The sequence below is a fragment of the Dendrobates tinctorius genome, unplaced genomic scaffold (genome assembly GCF_039654945.1).
Source record: "Dendrobates tinctorius isolate UK_male_01 unplaced genomic scaffold, ASM3965494v1 ptg000021l, whole genome shotgun sequence".
Lineage (NCBI taxonomy): Eukaryota > Metazoa > Chordata > Amphibia > Anura > Dendrobatidae > Dendrobates > Dendrobates tinctorius.
The window spans coordinates 25,031,052-25,049,591 of record NW_027361689.1 but is presented as its reverse complement, the minus strand read 5'-3'; positions in this window follow the sequence as shown (position 1 = coordinate 25,049,591).

Genomic DNA, 18,540 nt, shown 5'->3' with positions numbered 1-18,540 from the left:
CTGCCGCGACCTGCAGCCAAGTCTCCTCGGTTGGGGAAGGCATCACCATGGGCTGCAACTTCTGCCAGATGACGGCACATGTGCACCTCACAATTTGAGAGATGGTGGATTTACCAACTCTAAATTGGAGGTGTAGGGATGTGTAGCTCTCTACTGTGGCCAAAAACCTGAAAAGAAAAAAAAATAATTAGAAAAGTCACACAAAAATGTACTGTAACGTGTCAGCATGTATGGCCGCTATAAAACGCCTTTGATGTCTTCTATGAAGTATTCTATGTTGTGGCAAACAACCAGGTGTAAAAAGAAAGCTGGAAAGAAACACGCTGACATGTACATAGACCCATTAATTATAGTGTGTCTACCTGTGTCAGTGTCTACGTTCAGCGTCGGACTGGCCCACCGGAGAACCGGTGGATTCTCCGGTGGGCCCTGGCATCTGGTGGGCCCTGGCACCTGCAGGCATACAGGGCCAGCAGTTGCCTAGGGCCCCCGCTGCTCCAGGGGCCCCCAGCCAGTGGTGTGTCGCACACCATGCAGCTGCTATGGGGGCCCATGCCAGCGGAGCAGCAGCGGGTGTCAGGAGGCAGGAGCCCCTGTCCCCGAATATTCACTGCAAAGCAGTGAATATCATTTCACAGTCTCCACCCCCAGAGGCCCCGCCCCCAGCCCAGTAAGCCGCTCTGCATCTGTAAATCAGGGCCGGTGCCGCCCTCAGTCCCCTCTGCTCCTGACTCACAGCCAGTGCGCGATGACATCACTACTGTGTGTCTGGCAGAGGGGGCAGCTCCTGACACTGAAGCCGGCTGCCGGAATCAGCGTGGGAGCGAGGAGGAGAGGTGAGTGTTGTGTTTTTTTTTTTTTTTTATATCTCTCTCGCTCTCTCTATCTGTCTCTCTATCTGTCTCTCTCTCTATCTATCTCTATATATCTATCTCTCTATCTATCTATCTTTCTATCTCTATCTATTATCTATATCTATCTATCTCTATCTATCTCTATCTTTTATCTATATCTATCTATCGCTCTATCTCTATATCTATCTATCTTTATCTATCTATCTATCTCTATCTATTATATATATCTCTATCTATCGCTCGATCTCTATATCTATCTTATATCTATATCTATCTTTCTATCTCTACATCTATCTCTATATCTATCTTTCTATCTATCTCTATATCTATCTATATCTATCTATTATGTCTATCTATCTAGCTATCTCTATTATCTATATCTACCTATCTCTATATCTTTCTATCTTACTCTATCTTTATATCTATCTGTTATCTCTATATTTATTATCTATCTTTATCTATCTATCTATCTCTATCTATTATCTATATCTATATCTATCTCTCTATCTATTTATCGATCTCTGTATCTATCTCTCTCTATATCTATCTCTCTCTCTATCTACCGCTCTCTCTATCTCTATCTATCTTTATATCTATATCTATCTATCTCTATATCTATCTATTATCTCTATATCTATCTATCTATCTCTATATCTATCTCTATATCTATATCTGTTTCTCTCTATATCTATCTCTATATCTCTCTCTATAGCTATCTATATATTATCTCTATATCTATCTATATATTATCTCTATATCTATCTATCTCTATATCTATCTATCTCTATATCTATCTGTTATCTCTATATCCATATCTATCTATCTCTATATCTATCTATCTCTATATCTATCTTTCTATCTAACACTATATCTCTATATCTATCTCTATATCTCATTATCTATCTATCTCTATCTCTCTTTTTATCTATCTATCTATCTATTGATCTATCCATCTATCTCTATATCTATCTCTATATCTATCTATTACATCTATCTATTATCTCTATTATCTATATCTATCTATCTATCCATCTATCTAGCTATCTCTATCTATCTCTATATCTCTATCTTTCTAACTCTATATCTGTCTATCTCTATACATATCTCTATATCTAGCTATTATCTCTATATCTATCTCTATCTTTCTATATCTATCTGTCTCTATATCTATCTCTATATCTATCTATCTATCTCTATCTATTATCTCTATATCTATCTATCTCTATATATATCTCTATATCTATTTTTATTTATAGCCATCTATCTATATATATTTATCTCTATATCTATCTATATATGTCTATATTATTATTATTATTATTATTATTATTATTATTATATCTGTATATCTCTATCTATTATCTATCTCTATCTATATATCTATCTCTCTATATCTTTCTATCTATAGCTATGTATCTCTATATCTATCTATCTATCTATCCATTATCTATTTTCTATCTATCTCTATATCTATCTACCTATCGATCTATCTATCTATCTATCTATCTATATTTCTTTCTATATCTATCTTTATATCTATCTCTATCTATCTCTATCTATCTCTATGAATCTTTCTATCTATATCTATCCATTATCTACTTTCTATCCATTATCTACTATCTATCTCTATATCTATCTATTTCTACATCTATCTTTCTATCTATATCTATCTAACTCTATATCTATATATCTATATAGCATTATACCCTATGAGGGGGTGCATTATTCCCTATGAGGGGGGCAGTATTATACCCTATGAGGGGGCAGCATTATACCCTATGAGGAGGCAGCATTATACCCTATGAGGGGGGCTGTATTATACCCTATGAGGAGGCAGTATTATACCCTATGAGGGGGTGCATTATTCCCTATGAGGGGGGCAGTATTATACCCTATGAGGGGGCAGCATTATACCCTATGAGGAGGCAGCATTATACCCTATGAGGGGGGCTGTATTATACCCTATGAGGGGGGCAGTATTATACCCTATGAGGGGGTGCATTATTCCCTATGAGGGGGGCAGTATTATACCCTATGAGGGGGCAGCATTATACCCTATGAGGAGGCAGCATTATTCCCTATGAGGGGGGCTGTATTATACCCTATGAGGAGGCAGTATTATACCCTACGAGGAGGGCAGCATTATTCCCTATGACGGGGTGCATTATTCCCTATGAGGGGGGCAGTATTATACCCTATGAGGGGGGCAGTATTATACCCTATGAGGGGGCAGCATTATACCCTATGAGGGGGTGCATTATTCCCTATGAGGGGGGCAGTATTATACCCTATGAGGAGGTGCATTATACCCTATGAGGGGGTGCATTAAACCCTATAAGGGGGTGCATTATTCCCTATGAGGGGGGCAGTATTATACCCTATGAGGGGGGCAGTATTATACCCTATGAGGGGGGCAGTATTATACCCTATGAGGGGGTGCATTATACCCTATGAGGGGGTGCATTATACCCTATGAGGGGGGCAGCATTATATTCTATGAGATGGCTGTATTATATTCTATGAGATGGCTGCATTATATTCTATGAGGGTTCTACATTATATTCTATGAGGGGGCTGCTTTATATTCTATGAGGGGGCTACCCCAACTCCTGCTACATAATTAAGACATGTACAACCTTATATTATACCCGGATATTAGCGTGTTTTACCGCACAATTGGTGGTCTGGTATTTAACTCTATGCAGCTACATAGTGGGCCCCAAGAATGATTTTCTCTGGTGGGCCCAAGGTGTTCCAGTCCGACGCTGTCTACATTACATGTTCCCAATATAATAACCCCTACCGGATACACTGATGTGTGAAAGGGCCGTAATGACATTCTAAGCGACAATTATTTACTTACCGCAAGGTGATGAGCAGCCTTTCCTCAGCAGTGATCGCCTTCCTCATGAACGTATCAGCAAATGTAATATGAGGACCCAAGATTTCAAGCAGATGATCAAAGGCGGCGATTGGAAGCCGGCAGAAGGACACAAACTTTTCAGGATATCTGCAAAGTAAAAAAAAAAAGGTTAATAATGATTACATACTTTTATACACATTTTACATAGTAAAACTGCTTGAGTTATTTTACAACTTACCTCCTCAAATCATTATAAAGAACGTTAAAATGCCCGTTGTCGGTTCGGTCGACTAAGAGTGAGTGCACCCAAAATTTACGTCCTTGATTTCTCCTTCTGCGCTGCTGATGAGCCTAAAATAAAATTTTACATTTAGTAGACAGCACACTCAAAAAACAGACATGTGAACCATTTTCTGATTCATAACCCTAATCACATAAATACTCGTAATCAAAAACATAATATAAAGTCTGAATTCACAAACGACAACAATCCAAAATGTATTCATAATCCAAACAATAATCACAAACCGAACAAAACTACAACCCTAATCCAAAACCCAACCATAACCCTAATCCCATACCCAATCCCAAGTCTATATTATCCAAACACTAATCAATAACCTAACCCAATCACAAGCCATCCTAATTCCAGCCATATAACCCTATTCCCAACAAACCCCAATCCTATCCACAATGGAATCCCAAACATAATCCCGGTCCTTATCCCAAAAAATTTAAACTCAAACATCATCAAACCCTATTACCTGCTCTTTGTGCTGCATCAGGATTTCCAGCAAACACCCCAGCATGAGGATTCTGAACGGCCTGCGGACCATTTGGCGCTGCACGCTGAAATCTTCATCCCGCTGGGCACTCTGCTGCTCATTTCTGTCAGTCATCATTCTTATTGGTAAAAGCAAAATGGAGGCTGGGGGGGTTGGAGCAGGAAATGACATCACCTTTTTTTTTTCTTGAGTACAGTATTGTCCAACTTTATTTAATTTCTTCTAGTGCAAAACCGCAGACAATTCTGCCAAAAAACTGCAGGAAAAACCGCAGAAAAAAACGCACCAAAAACGCACCAAAACTGCACCAAAACTGCACCAAAACTGCACCAAAACCGCACATGCGGTTTCTGCCAAGAGGTGCGGTTTTGTCAACAAAAAAAAAGCAGGGAAATTTACTACGTGTGCACATAGCCTAAAGGCGACCACAAATAAAGGTGTAAAAGAACTCCTTATCAATGGTGCGCAGGTGCTCGGATATTGTATGTGCTGGACTAAAAATAGTCACAAGCACAAAAAATACAGTATAAATAATATCACTCATAACTCCGTTGGTGAAATAAATAGCCAACTAGGCAGTGGCTTAATAAGCCGATCGAACACAGAGTAAACGGCCGATCCCCAAACACACAATTGCACGGTGCACAGGTATGGACAACAAGTAACGACATATAAATGATAGAGATCGCGACATTAGAAGGAGCGCAGCCATACCCAACTTGTACCAGAGCGTCCCGCTAGTCCCAATCAGGATAAAGGGACCAAGCAAAAGTAAAACAGATATAGTCATAATCAGTTCACGTTTTATTATTATTCTCACGCACACCCAAACGATCGAGACAGTGTGGATGAATGAAAGTTCCACACCCAGGGCCCCCAAAAAAGGAGTAAAAACGCCTGTAAGGAATACTAAGCGAGTAATCACCTTGATAAAGCAGAGGCCCCACATAGTAAGTCAAGAACTAAACATCTTAAGGGTGGACGGAAAAAGGATAGATATGGGTAATCACGCCCCACTGTCATGTAGCCACCACAGGAAACCTGTAGAGAAAAGTAGTCAAAAAGTAGATGTTATTTAGACATGGGCCATACTATTGATGTTTACATGGACCAGGGTGAAAAACAAGACATCTGGACCACGCATGATCAGATCTGTTTATAAAAGCCAGTGAATAATAAGTCCTCATTGAAGCCTGAAGGAGTCAGACTTCCGAGATTGAAGATCCACTTTGATTCTCGTCTCAAAAGTTCAAGAGTAATATCTCCTCCCCTTATGTCCATTTGAACAGTCTCAAGTCCTAGGATTTTGGTACCATTCCACCGAGAATTATGCAGATCCAGATAGTGCGATGCTACCGAAGTGAGTGTTTTGCACTTCTCCAAATCCTTTTTGGCTGTTGTAATACCCGAGAAATGGTGTATCCTCCTCCTCAATTCCTGCGACGTTTGCCCAACATAAATCCTCGGGCACGGGCACACCAGAGCATACACTACATTACGAGATTTACAATTAAAGTAGCTCCGTGTAGTGACCTGGAATGGAAAAACAGGTAGGGTAAGAACATTAGAGCCAATGGTAAATGGGCAAATGTTGCAGTTGCCACAGGGGTACGTGCCAGTCAAGCGTACCCCCCTATTCAATCTAGTAACCGGTCGTCTAAAGTGACTATGGCACAGACGGTCTTTAAGATTAGTGGCCCTTCTTGCAACCAAACTTGGTTGTGCTGAGATATGGGGTTCTAGTCTCGGCTCGCTTCGGAGGATCCCCCAATATTTAGTAAGAATTCTTCCAATATCCCACCACTGGTTATTATATGTGGTAATGACCCCAAGTGGTTTAGGGGGTCCCTTCACCCGAGATACAAGCAAATCATCCCTATCAGCATCCCTTGCTGCCATAAAGGCCCGTGATAGTACCTTTTTGGGGTAGCCTCTGTTCTTGAATCGCGTTGTTAGGTCCTGTGCATGGGCCAAAAAATCCTCTTGCGTGCTACAGTTCCTTTTGACATGATAAAACTGCCCCTTAGGGATGCCATTCCTAAGGTGTTGTGGATGGAAACTGGTAAAATGCAGTAAACTGTTAGTAGCCGTCGGTTTATGGTATAGGGTACACAAAATGCGGGAACCATCCAAACGAAGCTTCAGATCCAGAAATTCCACTTCTGTTTTGGAGAAGTATTCAGAACATTGTTGTTTAATGTCTCAACAAACTGCTGACATTCATCCAGGGTGCCTGTCCAGAGAAACAAAATGTCATCAATGTAACAATACCATCTATTGACAAGGGTGGAGAAGACTCAAGACAGTACACCCTGGTGAGCTCCCACCACCCCAAAGACACATTTGCATACCCTGGAGAAGGGTCTTTCTTTTTGCCCAACCAGTTGCCTTGATAAGTTTACGCTAACTAAGGATGTCTATCTCTTTTGTAGACAGCTCACATTCAGACTACTATATCACCAGCCATCCGCTATTGATGACCTCCCCTAAATCGAAAGACAGGCTTATTTTATCTACCTAGCTATGAGTGAGACTATGTATACTGCTATTGTCTCTATTTCTAGAACTGACTACTTTTAGAAATGTGCTTGTGACTAATTTTAGTCTAGCATATCTATTACACTGGTCAACAGCATTTTTGGTGCCAAAGATATTTCATCGAATTTAGGGTATTTTTGGGGTGCTGATTCTGAATATGTCATCAGTTTTGCCAGATTGGCTCAAGTTTTTGAGATTTTTGGTATCTTATTTATAGCACTTGTTGGTAAATGCGACGCATCATCTCATTAATTTCTTTGGATTAGTACTTGAACTGAGCAGTTCTCAATATAGTTTTGTGTTAATTAGTGTTCTAAAAGTTTGTTCATAGCTTGATTTTTGCACTAACTTTATGTTGTTGTCTGTTTTCCAGTGAAAAGCATGAACTCATCAAGAAGAAGTTGTCTTAACGATCCAGACTCATTCTGTTACATTTGTGGTGAATACACACTGCCAAAACATAGAAGAAACATAACAGACTTCGTAAAAAAAGTGTATTTTGCCTATTTTGGGGTTATGCTTGGGGACCAAGACAAGTTTTGGGCACCACACATAGTGTGCAAAGCATGTATCGAATTATTACGAAAATGGAGCAAAGGACAAAGAAAAAGCTTCAAATTTGGTGTTCCAATGGTGTGGAGAGAGCCAAAAAATCATCATGATGACTGTTATTTATGGTAAACACAGGTACAGGCACATCTTCACAATGAGGGACAGGCCTTCTTGCAGATTCCATGTTACTCCCATTTTCGTTTCTTATGCTTATTGAATCCTTGCACTTGCACTGCACAGAAATAACAGTCATCATGATGATTTTTTGGCTCTCTCCACACCATTGGAACACCAAATTTGAAGCTTTTTCTTTGTCCTTTGCTCCATTTTCGTAATAATTCGATACATGCTTTGCACACTATGTGTGGTGCCCAAAACTTGTCTTGGTCCCCAAGCATAACCCCAAAATAGGCAAAATACACTTTTTTTACGAAGTGTGTTATGTTTCTTCTATGTTTTGGCAGTGTATATTCACCACAAATGTAACAGAATGAGTCTGGATCGTTAAGACAACTTCTTCATGATGAGTTCATGCTTTTCACTGGAAAACAGACAACAACATAAAGTTAGTGCAAAAATCAAGCTATGAACAAACTTTTAGAACACTAATTAACACAAAACTATATTGAGAACTGCTCAGTTCAAGTACTAATCCAAAGAAATTAATGAGATGATGCGTCGCATTTACCAACAAGTGCTATAAATAAGATACCAAAAATCTCAAAAACTTGAGCCAATCTGGCAAAACTGATGACATATTCAGAATCAGCACCCCAAAAATACCCCAAATTCATTAAAATATTTTGGACACCAGAAAAAATTTTTTTTTTCGTTGACCTGTGTTATCTTAGCGCCTGCGCACCAGTGATGAGGAGCTCTTTCATCCTTTTATTTGTGGTCGTCGTTCCTATAACTACAGATTATAGCACTGGGATAGACAAAAAGGGCAATAGTTACCTTCTGGTCCTTCTTTTATAAGATCTGTATAAGAGTGTGTTAGCTCCACCCAGTTGGCTGAGTATAAACAGTGTCCCGTGTTAGCTCCGCCCAGTTGGCTGAGCATAAAGTGTCCTGTTTATTTAACTGATCATCATGGCAACTGAGCCCCGAACCAGCACGGTCTTTGCATAAGATCACAGGTATTGCGCCTTATCATTGTTTTCTCCAGCGATGTGCGTCTATTGGTGACTATGGCAGCTGCATGACTAGTAATACAGTGGTGATCTACGTCTCGCTCTGGCCGGGAGCGCCTATGGGGGAGTGTTTTTGGTCATCGCCTACTCAGATAATTACTACAGTGAATGTGCTGCATATCTTTAGAATGTCCCCTTAATTGTGTCTCTTCACCTATTTGTGACGCGCGCTTTGTTTATTATACGCCGACGCTTGCGCAGATAATCATCACAGCAAGTGAGCTGTATTTCTTTGAGGGTTAATCGGTCACATGACCGCAAGCGTCGCTTTGATTGGTCTTTCTCATTTATTCGTGACGCGCGCTTTGTCTACTATACGCCGACGCCTGCGCAGTAGGCTACTGCAGGTGCCTGCGCAGTAGCAATATTGAGCTCTCTCTCACTTCCTGTATTCAGGATGTGTGCCTTGTCTCCCGGACACCGATGCTTGCGCAGTTGGCATTCTGTGACGTCACATGCCGCTGCTGTGAGCTGTCAGCCATAGCTATGGATCAGTGACTAACCGCTGATTTTCAGGTATATTGGATGTTAACCCTGTCATGGTAAGCAGCGGAGCAGCTGCTCCATATCTACTAATTATGCAACTATATATATTGACACAGCTGACTGGCAATCTGTACCCCTGACGAAGCCACCTAGAGTGGCGACACGCGTCGGGTCTCTGGCTCTACCTGCCCCACTTCACTTCTCATGGGTTTTGTATTGTGCTGATTTGTATGTGTGGTTATCATTTGGGGTGGTTATGGAGATTTTCTCTGTCCACTTAGACCCTCTCTAGCCCCTAATGGTCTGGCTGATCTGGTCCTTGATGTTCCCTATGCCTGATCTTGGGCTGGGGTACCTCTACGCACATATCAGGTCTATTTAGTGTGCATTTCTATCTTTTTTGTACACCCAGTGGCGTAGCAACTGTTTGTGGCGCCCGGGGCGGTCGAAAAATTTGCCGCCCCTTTCATCGTTGATAATCCGGAAGCATCCGAAGAGCCCACACTACACTCAAAGATCTAATTTTTAGTCTGCTACTAACTCTGCTGTTATTATTTCTAAATTTCTAGACGTTCATCTTCTTGCAGTTCTCTATATATATGTATGTATTAGCTTGATGATGCTGGATGAAGACCTAATGGCTTTTTTAATAATAATTTTTAATAATGTGACAGACCTTACATATTGGATTATATAGAGCCCTGTTTTTTATTACATACCGTCCTGTCTTGTTAGCTGTATAATGCAATGATGGCTGATGGAGCAAGGGAAAGCTTCCTTTCTAATGGAGGAGCTGATGGACTGGTAGTTTGGTCACCGGCTCCTCGATCAGCAGTCATTTTATATCTAAAAAGAGACGGGACTATGTAATAAAAGAGGGCACTGTAAATAACAAAATTAACAAGAATACCCTATGTAAGAGACAGCACTATACATAACAGCAGAGGAAGCTATATAATAAGGGACGGCATCATATATAGCTAGAGAGGATGGTACGTAATAAGGGATGGTGTTATACATAATAAAAGAGGAAACTATGTAACTAAGGATGGTGTTATAGAGAATTAGTGAGTACACTATATACTAAGGGACTGTGTTAGACATAATAAACGATAATGTCTTCCTCCACCTCCCCCTGTTCCTAAGGCCGTTATAAGTCCCCCTTCCTCCCATCCCAATCCCCCACACCCCTCATTGTCCTCCTCCCCTCGCATCCCATTATTGTCCTCTCCCCCACCCCATCATTTTCTTCTCCCCCACCACTCCCATCATTGCCCATTCCACCACCTCCATCATTTCCTCCTCCTCCACCACCCCCATTTATTGCCCTTTCCACCACCACCATCATTGCATTCTCCCCCACCACCCTATCATCATTTATTTTTCCCCACCATCCCATCATTGCCCTCTCCATCACCCCATCATTGCCTTCTCCCCATCACCCCCACCCTTGCCTTCTCCCCATCATTGCATTCTCCTTCACCCATCACTGCCTTCTCCCCGTCACTCCCATCATTGCCTGCTCCATCACCCCATCATTGTCTTCTCCCCATCACTCCCATCATTGCCTGCTCCATCACCCCATCATTGTCTTCTCCCCATCACTCCCATCATTGCCTTCTCCATCACCACATCACTCCCATCATTGCCTGCTCCATCACCCCATCACTCCCATCATTGTCTGCTCCATCACCCCCATCATTGCCTTCTCCTTCACCCCATCACTGCCTTCTCCCCATCACTCCCATCATTGCCTGCTCCATCACCCCATCACTCCCATCATTGTCTGCTCCATCACTCCCATCATTGCCTTCTCCTTCACCCCATCACTGCCTTCTCCCCATCACTCCCATCATTGCCTGCTCCATCACCCCATCATTGTTTTCTCCCCATCACTCCCATCATTGCCTTCTCCATCACCCCATCACTGCCTTCTCCCCATGACTCCCATCATTGCCTGCTCCATCACCCCATCACTCCCATCATTGCCTGCTCCATCAACTCCATCATTGCCTGCTCCATCACTCCATCATTACCTTCTCATTCACCCCATCACTGCCTTCTCCCCATCACTCCCATCATTGCTTGCTCCATCACCCCATCATTGTCTTCTCCCCATCATTGCCTTCTCCATCACCCCATCACTGCCTTCTCCCCATCACTCCCATCATTGCCTGCTCCATCACCCCATCACTCCCATCATTGTCTGCTCCATCACCCCCATCATTGCTTGCTCCATCACTCCATCACCCCATCATGGCCTTCTCCCATTACCCCCTCATGGCCTTCTCCCATCACCCCAGGCATTATGGCCTTCTCTCCCCATCACGGTCTTCTCATGTCCCCATCTCCTCCAGGGCCAGGCTAACCTACACACACAAAGACATACACACAGACATGCACACACACACACATACATACACACATAGACAGACATACACACACACACAGACATACATACACACACACAGACATACATACACACACAGACAGACATACACACATACATACACATGCACACACAGACATACATACACACAGACACCACCTCTCTCCTCTCACCTGTCCGCAGCATCGCCCGCACTTCCTCGCTCACACAGCAGCGGCTGCTGAATGATGACGTCATTCAGCAGTGCTTCTCTGTCAAACAGGAAGCGCAGCGTCCGGGCAGGAAGCAAGACAGACCCTTGCAGTTCCGCTCCTGCTATTCCCGCTTGCAGGCAGCGGAGCTGCTGTGATTGCTCCCTGCCCGCCGCTGCACTGCACTGTACCTCACTGCCTCCGCGCTTCTCCCACAGAGAGGAATTGCTGCTGCTGCCGCGCCGCCCCCACACATGTGCCGCCTGGGGCGGACCGCCCCCCCGATACGCCACTGTGTACACCTCATAGTGATCAGCACTTTCTTGGGTTTACATTATCCCTTGTACTGTTTTTTGTAATTATTGGGTTGGAATTGCATCATTTTTTCATTGTATTGGTATATTATTGGTGTTTCTGACTCATATGCTCTATATTACCTATGTGTGGGCTTACTAATTCTCCTATTGAGAATCCTGTTTACATGGACCTAGGGATATAGGCATCATTCTCGGTGAGGGTGATAGTTGGTAGCAGGTGGGTTGCTCTATTATGAGCATTGTATTATTTGTGTATGTGTCACATTTGTGACCATTTTTAATGTTTTTAAGAATTTTTGCTGTTTGCTGTGTTTAATAACATTTGTATTATATATGCTATGTCCTATTCAGGGTGATCCCCCTGCTCATGGCCTATTTCTTTCTCTCCTTTTTGTCAAACATATGTACTATTTAGGTCTAGGTTAGATCCCCTTAATTATCCTTACGGTGGTGCCCCCATTTCTTTGTTTCTCACTTCTGCTACTCAGTGACACGATGTCTGATCATGTAAGGCTGTGTGCACATGCTGCGGATTCTGCTGTGGATTTTTTAAAATCTGCAGGTTTATCTGCGGGTTTCTCCTGCGGTTTGACACCTCTACAATGGAGCAGGTGTAAAACCGCTGCGGATTCCGCACAAAGAAGTGACATGCTGCAGTTTTGAAACTGCAGCAAATCCGCGCTGAAAAATCCACAGCATGTGCGCAGCGGTTTTTGTTTTCCATAGAAAATAAAGGTACTGTACACCTCAACAAAAACTGCTGCGGATCCACAGGGTCAAATCCGCTGTGGATCCGCAACAGAATCCGCAGCATGTGCACACACCCTAACACCAAAGACATACAGTCATATGTTAAAGTTTGGGCACCCCTATTAATGTTAACCTTTTTCTTTATAACAATTTTGGTTTTTGCAACAGCTATTTCAGTTTCATATATCTAATAACTGATTGACTCAGTTATATTTCTGGATTCAAATGATGTTTATTGTACTAACAGAAAATGTGCAATCTGCATTTAAACAAAATTAGACCGGTGCAAAAGTATGGGCACCTCAACATAAAAGTGACTTTAATATTTAGTAGATCCTCCTTTTGCAAAAATAACAGCCTCTAGTCGCTTCCTGTAGCTATTAATGAGTTCCTGGATCCTGGATGAAGGTATTTGTGACCATTCCTGTTTACAAAACAATTCCAGTTCAGTTAAGTTTGATGGTCGCCGAGCATGGACAGCCCGCTTCAAATCATCCCACAGATGTTCAATGATATTCAGGTCTGGGGACTGGGATGGCCATTCCAGAACATTGTAATTGTTCCTCTGCATGAATGCCTGAGTAGATTTGGAGCGGTGTTTTGGATCATTGTCTTGCTGAAATATCCATCCCCTGCGTAACTTCAACTTCGTCACTGATTCTTGCACATTATTGTCAAGAATCTGCTGATACTGAGTTGAATCCATGCGACCCTCAACTTTAACAAGATTCCCGGTGCCGGTATTGGCCACACAGCCCCAAAGCATGATGGAACCTCCACCAAATTTTACTGTGGGTAGCAGGTGTTTTTCTTGGAATGCTGTGTTTTTAGCCTCCATGCATAACGCCTTTTTGTATGACCAAACAACTCAATCTTTGTTTCATCAGTCCACAGGACCTTCATCCAAAATGTAACTGGCTTGTCCAAATGTGCTTTTGCATACCTCAGGCGACTGTTTGTGGCGTGCTTGCAGAAACGGCTTCTTTCGCATCACTCTCCCATACAGCTTCTCCTTGTGCAAAGTGCGCTGTATTGTTGACCGAGGCACAGTGACACCATCTGCAGCAAGATGATGCTGCAGGTCTTTGGAGGTGGTCTGTGGATTGTCCTTGACTGTTCTCACCATTCTTCTTCTCTGCCTTTCTGATATTTTTCTTGGCCTGCCACTTCTGGGCTTAACAAGAACTGTACCTGTGTTCTTCCATTTCCTTACTATGTTCCTCACAGTGGAAACTGACAGGTTAAATCTCTGAGACAACTTTTTGTATCCTTCCCCTGAAAAGCTATGTTGAATAATCTTTGTTTTCAGATCATTTGAGAGTTGTTTTGAGGAGCCCATGATGCCACTCTTCATATTAAAATCAAATAGGAGAACTACTTGCAAGTGGCCACCTTAAATACCTTTTCTCATGATTTGATACACAAAATCAAGAAAATGATAAGGGTGCCCATACTTTTGCACCGGTCAAATTTTGTTTAAATGCAGATTGCACATTTTCTGTTAGTACAATAAACCTCATTTGAATCCAGAAATATAACTGAGTCCATCAGTTATTAGATATATGAAACTGAAATAGCTGTTGCAAAAACCAAAATTGTTATAAAGAAAAAAGGTTAACATTAATAGGGGTGCCCAAACTTTAACATATGACTGTATCTCCTACAAAACCTATTGATGCACACAACCCAATATCATCCTGTGATATTTGTAAGAACGTCACATTTTCAACCACACAGTAACCATATGTTTCAGTGGTTGTCTTACAATACCACATTATATTACTATAAACTTCTAGAAAATATCACCCCTTCCCCTGAGCCTAAAAATTATAGTAAAATCAGCTGTTTATGGGGGCACTGACCAACTAATCACGATGCTGACTCTCTTTTGAAAGGGTTTGTCTGTTATAAGAGGATTCTTTAGAGTTTAGCACTACACCAAAATGTAGATTTTCCTACCCCTAGAATTTTTTTGAGGTCTGGGCTGTACATGCCTTCAACTTTAGCACCAGCTACAATTTCTATTGAACCATGAACATGGTTGTATATAGGATCTTTTAAGTCTTTTAGTTTGGAAGACACAACAGAGTGTCCTCTGCAGGTCCTGCTAAGTCCTATACAATTTGTGCAGCCTTTACAGATAAAAAAAATCCCTGATATTCCAACAATGCCCAGATTTTCTACGGGCCTTCAAACAATCTAGATCCCCCACTAGGCCTGGCAAAATATGTGTTCTTCAACGATTGTTCTTACTTTCCAAAACACCTGATGGCAACCAACCTATCCTCAATTAGCTCAATCTTCCATTTCTTGGATGCTCATCCAGATTTAGGTCATACTCACTTACTACAACATTTACCAAAACGTTTTAGCAATCAATTTGCTACACCATGTTCCAAATTATTATGAAAATCATATTTTTCTCTGATTTTCCTAAGTGGCCGGTGCAAATGACAGTCAGTCTAATAAAAGTCATCACCCGTTAGAGTATACATCGAATTTTATTGAAGAAACCTCCCAATGATAACAGTATAATCTCCAAAATGAATAAAAACTCAAAATGCACTGTTCCAAATTATTAGGCACAGTAGAATTTCTAATCATTTGATATGTTTTAAAGAACTGAAAATGTTCGTTTGTGGAATTTGCAGCATTAGGAGGTCACATTCACTGAACTAAAAAGCTATTTAACTCCAAAACATCCTAACAGGCCAAGTTACATGTTAACATAGGAACCCTTCTGTAATATCCACACGTTATGAAGAATTCAAGGTATTAAACTTTAGATATGTTTTATTCTTCATCCTCCAGCACACAGCATAACACTTGCATTCCCATGCTACCAGAAGTGAAAATGAAACTTCCCTTCTCATCCCTCTTGTCTCCACCCTCCAAGTCCCATAAGTCTGGCTTGCTTAAAGAGACAGATCTAATTATTATACATTACATCATCCCTTTTTTTTTTTTTATAAATAATCTATATTACTGATAAATGCAACAACATTAAAAAACGTCCAAATAAATCATATGTCCGTTTTGTCTTATTTGTTCAATTCTAAAACCAGAGAAACAAACAACAAAAAAAAAACCAAACAAAACTGTAGTTACACTTCTTCAATAAGCCTCGATGGAGCTCTTCTCTCTCGTGTAGGATAACGTCTGGGCTCATTGAGAGAGTCCATTGTTGATAGACCAGCTACCTCTTGTTGGTCCTCTCCACCATCGGATACCAAATCTTCCACCAAAGAGAGTTCATTGTCATCATTCTGCGGTATGACTTTAAAATATGAAGAATTTCGCGTTATGGAGTGTCCATCTCGTTCAGCTGTGATCATGCTGCCTTTCCTTTTGGTAACATAATATTTTGCAGGACCATATACAGGTGAGGTCTTGTTGGTTGGTCTTTGACGTACCACCACGACATCCCCTCTTTCGATGGCACTTGACTGTGTCCTTCGCCTTCTGTCTGCATAACGTTTCATGGCTTGTTTGTTGGAGAAATCTGTGGATCTCACTGAGGAGTCACTCGGTCGGGGATGGCTGGTCACATCAGGGAGACGTATACGCAGGGTTCTGCTGAACATTAAATGAGCTGGAGCAGCATTAGTAGTGGAGTGTGGCGTATTGCGGTAATTACGCATGAATTTGTATAATGACTTTCAGTGGGATGTGCTCCAGACTCGCTGCCTTGATACGTTTCCCCAGAGTGCGCATAAAACGTTCCACAATTCCATTGGCTTGCGGCCAGCAAGGTGTGATTTTCCTGTGATTGAATCCCAAGTATTCAGAAAATTGTGTAAACACATGTCCATTGAATGGAGGTCCATTGTCTGTCTTGACCACTTTTGGAATACCATATGCCGAGAAAATGTCGTCCAGCTCTGGTATGACATTATTAGCAGATGTTGAAGAGATAAATGAAATGACAGGGTATCGAGAATATTCATCAATTGTTACGAGAATGTATTGGCCATTTGGCAATGGTCCATATATATCGACTGCCACTTCCTCCCAGACAGCAGTGGGTAACGGAGACATTTTTAATGGCTCTAAGTTTGATGATGGAGTGATTAATTGACAAGTAGAACAGCGTCTAATCTTTTCTTGCACCAAGTGATCCATATTTGGGAACCACACTTTTTCTCTGAGTAAATTCTTTGTGCCAACAATTCCTAAATGACCTTCATGTGCTATCTGTATGACTAAGTTACGCAAAGTCTTAGGTACGACTAGTTTGGTACCTCGAAGAATGAGGTGTTCTTCAGTGACTGATAATTCCTCACGTACGTTTGAGAATAGTTTTAACTCTTTCAGATCAATCTCAGAATCAGGAAATTTTTCTTTTTGAATTTCATGCCACCTTCGATTTTGGATGACTTGTATTAGGGCACAGAGTGTCTTGTCTTTTGTTGTTTCATTTATAAATTGATCAAGAGAAAGTGCTTTTGGCACGGCATGATCTGTAACAAAACGTAGGTATTCTTCAATGGAGGAATGCACAGGTATATCATCATTAGTAGGATGTCTTGAAAGATAATCAGCCGGATTGCTGTATTTTCCAGGTTTGTGAACAATTTTATAGTTGTAGTCCTGTAGACGTAGGCCCCATCGTTCAATTCGTGCAGGCATTTTAGCTCTGGGATTTCCAAAAATTGTAAGAAGTGCTTGATGATCTGTGACAATGGTGAAGGGAGCTCCATAGAGAAATAAGTGAAAGTGTTCACATCCCCAGACAACTGCCAAGCTTTCTTTTTCAGGTTGAGAATATTTTCTTTCAGTGTTTGTTAAGCTCTTACTTGCATAAGAAATGATGTGAGGATTTTTATTGTTATCCTTGTATTGCGCTAGAATAGCACCCAGTCCCACGGGACTGGCGTCCACAATCAGTGCAGTTCGAAGAGCTGGATCAAAATAAGCCATAGTGGTTGTCGAGCAGAGTTCATTTTTAATTGTTTCAAAAGAGGCCTGACAGCCTTGAGACCATTGAAAAATACAACTTTGTTTTGTAAGTTCCCGTAGTGGATTGCGGATTGTTGAAAAATTCGGAATATATCTAGCACAGTAACTTGCCATTCCAAGGAAAGAACGCACTTCACTGGCATCCTGTGGAATTGAGGCTGTTCTGATAGCTTCCACTTTCTTGGGGTCTGGTTGTACTCCTTTTGCCGAGAAGATGTGACCATAGAATTCTAATGAACCCTTGTCAAACTCGCACTTCTCTTTGTTTAAAGTGAGTCCAGCAGAAAGCAGGCATTCGAAGATAGCATATAGAGCACGATTATGCTCAGCTTGAGTTTTACCAAAAACCAATATGTCATCACTGTAATTAAAGGCATTTGGGATGTGTTGAATGACACTCCTTATTGCATCCTGAAAAATTTCTGCTGCTGAGCAGACTCCAAAAGTCAATCTTTTGTATCTTCTGAGGCCCACATGGGTGGAAAATGTGGACAAATATCGGGACTCTGGACTCAGTTCTAATTGATGATATCCCTTATTGAGGTCGAGCTTTGAAAAGACGGTGGCTCCATTTAATAAATGAATAATGTCATCAATCGTAGGTGAGATATGTCTTTCCCTCTGGATAGCGGTGTTGGGCAGGCGCATGTCAACACACAGTCT